Here is a 5090-nt window from a genome sequence, read left to right as displayed (position 1 = left end):
CCCAGAATGTTCCAATAGATCGAGTACATTGCCAAAATATAGGACACGACCCCTTGGTTATGTAAAGCCCCTTGGCAGAACACCTTGGTGACGTAAAACTTGTACTTTTCCCCTTACCCTTTTCTTATAAAAGCCTGTGAAAATTTGGGCTAGTTGCCGAATCTCCTCTGCACCTTGCTGGCTGCATGAGTATCGGCCCCAGATATCTGGTATATGTGCTTTTTTTATGTGCCTTCTTGTCATTGCTGTATTAAATCTTACTCTCTATACATCTTAAGTTCGGTCTCAGTGTCTTCTTGGGGGCGCGGCTGACCCGAGGCTTGAGTAAGTGCCTCCCTTTGGGAGTTTTGGAGTCTTTCAAGCCCAGTTGCTCTGGAACTCACAACGTGGCCCAGGTTGACCTTGAGTTGGTGGTTTCTTCTGGCCCCTCTCTCGAGTGCTAGGATAACAATCGTGCTTTGCCATATCCACACAATTCTTTTATCTTTATAACAGGGTCTTCCTATGTTGCTCTGGCTGGCCTGGGTACTCACCATGTAGCTCAGGTGGCCTTAAACTTTCGGCAAAACTCCTAGCTCTGCCTTTTGAGTTGGGGATTATAGGCAAGTACGACCTTGCCCAGTTCAGGAACATCTGTTAATGTACCACATATATTCATATATTCAACATCATGAGTTGTCTTGCTCTTCTGTGCTGAATATAAAGAATGAGTTTTCCTATGCTCTGGAACTCTGTTGGTTTGGTTTTGTTTGGAAATTGAACCTAAAGCCTTGTACATGAAGGGTAAGCACAATTTCCCCTAACTACATCCCTCTTTAATTTTTTTTTTTTTAAGACAGGATTTCCCTGTGTAGCATTGGCTGTCCTGAAACTCACTCTGTAGACTAGACTGGCCTTGAACTCAGAGGTCTACTTCCCTCTGCCTCCTGAGTTCTGGGATTAAAGGTATATGCCAATACTGTCCGGTCCAGCTCTAATTTTTTTTTTTTAAATGTAACTTTGATGGGTATTGGCCATGTAGTATTCATATGTGATGGTAAGAATTAAACTTCACTTTGGGGACACATGACTTCTTAGAATCACAAGCCTCCCAGTGAGTTTAATATGTCTGATATTAATCAGGGAAAGAGCAGGTTGTAGAAAGTGTGGCCTCGAGGTCTGATCTCTATCCTGATAAGAGTCATTGGCTCAAAAATGAGTTTAGGTCTAATGACGGTGAACCATGGGTAGGGTGCAAGATGTAAATCTCTCTTTTATTTGGCAGATGTAATTGTCATCTTGGAGACTTAGTGCTGACTATGCTCACCGTTTCTAGTTCTTTCTGAACTCTTGCTGCCTGATCCAAGTTAGTTTTGGCTCAGACTCCTCTGCAAACTGACTGATTCAATCTGGCTTCTCTCAGCTTCTCCCTGATTTTTCTGCTTGGCCTCAAGCTAACTCTGGCGGTTTGCTCTAATCTTCTGGCTTCTTCTCATTCTCAGCTACAGCAATCAAATAAATAGGTTGAATTTCACTATTAAGCAGACTTGGTGGTATATATGATATGACAAGGCACTCAAGAGGCTGAAGAAGAATACCAGCTGAGACCAACCTGGGCGACATAGTAAGATCTCATCCCCTCAGGAAAAGGAAGAATTTGTGTACCAGTTTATCTACTTTTTTGAGTGAGATTACAACATATAAATTAAAAAAAATTTTTTTCTAGAGTATTAAACTTCTGTTTATGTATCAGCATTTTGCAAAGCATATTCCATGGAACATTCCTCCACCCTATTAACATTTCTAGAGATAAAAGGGTTCTTTTGATTTTGTTGAGAGATATTTTTCCTATTCCAATAATACATGACTAGCCCAAATAACACAGATAACCGGTCAGTATAGCCAGGACTAGAAATCATATCCATCCCTGTCTGGTCCTCTGGACACTTGGGGAAGGGCAAGCATGAATAGACTGTCAGCAATGTTCCTATTTTTCACTAAAATAACTGAAAAATAGTGACCTGCTGATTGCTAACGCCAAGATTTAGCCCCAGCCCCAAAGCCTCTGTAGGAGCTTTGACTCTTTAACTTCCCACATCTGGTCTCTGGGATACCAGGGCTTCTCAACCAAGCAGCAAAGCAGCTCCTGCTCTTTTGCCAGGAGGGCCACCTCTGTGCCTTCCAAGGCTCCTTTTCTTCTGGTTCCTCCTGGATAGACTGCCTTCCACTTTTACCACTTTTAAACACAGGTTTCCAGTTGGACATTCTGCCTACAATCCAAATACAACTGAAACCAAGTTCCTTTCTTTCCCCGCTCCCAATCCAGGTCTCTTCTAGGGTTCTCTATTTTGTCAAATGTGTCATCTATGTTTCAAAAGCATCAAGTGAATTTGGAATCAATTCCCCCCTTTCTCTTTGATCCTCACATGCCTTTAATCCCCAAGTCTTCAAGTCTCACAAATATCTCCCCAAATCATATCCTTTGCACTTGAATTTCCTAGTTGAATTTATGGTAACTTCTGGCCTGAACCAATAGAGCCACCCTACACACCGTGCTGAGTCAATACTTTTTAAGCAGATCTAAGGATGCCCCTCTCTTACCCTAAGACATTCCATGGCTCCCATAAAAGTATATGTCTCATTTGCTTACATCTAACAGATTCACCAAGATATTTGTTGAAAAGAAATGAGAGAGGACACGTTCCATCCGGAAAAACTTAGGCAGCAGGATCTACCCCACCAGCCTGACAACTTTGCTTTCAGCAAACAAGTTGATCAAACAGCTACCTACTTCCTGTCCTGTCCGGCTTGGTGGGGAAAAAGCTAACATGAACCCTCCTTGGTGTGAACCACGACCCGCTTCTCTTGCTGTGGGCTGTATATATTAACTTTTAGCTTTAGAATAATTTTAGATTTATAATAAGTTGCAAAGATTTAGACTTCTATGCCCGTCACTTAAATTCCTCTAAAGTTAGCATCAGGGTACATTTATCAAAAATTGAGACAAAGACACCAGCGCAGGTTAAACTAAACCACACACTTCCGTGGATTTCCTGTTTTTCTCGTAGGCTTTTGTTCGTTCCTTTTTGTTTCAAGATACCGAAACCAGGATATTGCATAGCATTTAGTGCGTTACAGCTTTATGGCTCAAAACTAATAGTTAAAGAATAGCAAGAAGAGACAGAAACAGAGTTTTTGAAATCGGTATTCTCCGGTGTCAGACCATTAATGTCTGACCACCACCTGCAGTTTCCACTCCTGGGCGGCTCGGCTCCATACCCTCCCCACAGCGGGTTCCCGGTGTTCTGTCCTGGCGCTGGCACTCTGCGCATCCGTCCCAAGGATCGAACCTTCCGCTGCGCAGCCCCGCGCGCCCCTTCAGAGGCTCACCCCACTCCGCCACGCGTCCTCGGGCCAAGTGACTGCACGACCACCGCCGGGGACCCGAAAGGATCGCCAGGTCCCGGTGGGCCAGCGGTGCTTCAGCTCTCCTGAGCCCAGTTTCCGTGCCTCCGTGCAACCGGATGTTAGCTGCCTTCCTCCAACTTCAGCTCCAAAGCCGGATGGACAAACCGACGGGCAAATAAAAGCCTGAGATTGAGAACAGACTGGGGCAAGGTGAGCGTCAATACATGGAAAATTATGAGTCCCAACGTTGGGACTTCAGGGACCCCCTAAGAGAAAAGTGTGCCGGAGCTGGGGTTCCCGGAGAGGTAGATCTTGGAACACCGGCTTTCGGCTTTCGGCATTAGAAAGCCCAGTTAGGAACTCTGAAGGCAGCCTGGGCCAGAGGGAGCGCTGAAGCACAGGCGGGGCAGGAGGCAATGCCTGGAGAGCGACCCCTGTTCCTTTCCTATCACAGGTGCTACCTCCTCACACTAACCCATCCGCCATACTGGATCAACTTCATGACCTTGTTGAAATGGTTGTGTTCTAATTCTCTGTGCCAACACCCTTAACCGAAGATTTTATTTTCAAACACTTTCCCAGGCTTGAAGATTACTCTGGTAGAAATAGACATCAGATCCTTCTCTGGCACTAATGAACTTCGCAGACAGCCAGTCTAGTCTGTATTGTCCTTAGTTACTTAGACATGAGGAAAATCCGACTTAGAATGGAATTTATCTTGGGAGTCTTTCTCATAAACTTCGTGCAATCACCTAGCTACTTGATTCTATACCTGTGTTGAAACTAGTGCACTACTTCCAGGAGCGGCTGTGTGAATTCAGAGCTCATTAAAACACAAACATGTTTCAGACTGCCGGCATACTAATAATATATGTTATCATTCATGTGTTTGTGATAGTAAAAATCTGCAAACATATGTCCACCGGAAAATTGATTAATTCAAACTAAGAAATCAGGACTCCTGGAAAATTGGGGGGGGGGGAGGGGGTGTAGGCGGATGGAGGAGGAAAGAAGACACCTGGTGTGAACTGCAAGGTCCATTGACACGTGCACACATGTACTTACATTCGTCTATTCTACAAATACACTGCACACGCAAGCAACTCTTTTAACAAATGTGAAGTGTGTCTCTTTTGGAGTGCTGGTAATGAAACACAGTGAGCTTGTGACGGTTTGTTTGAGAATGGCTCCTATAAGCTTATATTTTTTGAATGCTTAGTCCCTGGTTAGTGGAACTACTAGGTTTGGGACCGATTAGGAGGTGTGACTTTGGTGGAGGGGGTGTGTCACTGACGGTGGACCAGTCTCTCTTCTGCTTGCGGGTCAGATGTAAGCTCTTAGCTACTGTTCAGAGTTGTGCTCCCCTCGATGACGGCCATGGGCTCACCATCTGAAACTGTAAGCAAACTTCCCAATCAGATGCTCTCTTCTATAAGTTGCCTTGGTCACGGTGTTTTTTCATGGCAGTAGAACAGTGAGTGACTAAGCCAGGTTTTGTACATCTAAACACTTGTCATCACTGAGCCACACCCCAAGACTGTACATTTAAGTCACCAAATCTTTTTTTGTTTGCTTTTGTTTTTCGAGACAGGGTTTCTCTGTATAGCCCTGGCTGTCCTGGAACTCACTCTGTAAACCAGGCTGGCCTCAAACTCAGAAATCCACCTGCCTCTGCCTCCCAAGTGCTGGGATTAAAGGCGTGC

At 44.7% G+C, this 5090-nt stretch overlaps 1 protein-coding gene across 2 annotated transcripts in view; it reads right to left on the bottom strand.

The window, feature by feature from the left end:
* Nucleotides 1–3863, bottom strand: part of Ccdc125 (coiled-coil domain containing 125) — a 47962-nt gene extending 44099 nt beyond the window's left edge. For both annotated transcript variants that reach the window (XM_029468309.1, XM_021179872.2), the window contains exon 1: nt 3370–3863. The gene's annotated coding sequence lies outside the window, so the exon portion shown is untranslated. The remainder of the gene's footprint in view (nt 1–3369) is intronic.
* Nucleotides 3864–5090: the final 1227 nt, after the last annotated feature.

Source organism: Mus caroli, chromosome 13 (assembly GCF_900094665.2).
Source record: "Mus caroli chromosome 13, CAROLI_EIJ_v1.1, whole genome shotgun sequence".
NCBI classification, from domain to species: domain Eukaryota; kingdom Metazoa; phylum Chordata; class Mammalia; order Rodentia; family Muridae; genus Mus; species Mus caroli.
This window is presented reverse-complemented; position numbering and strand designations above follow the sequence as displayed.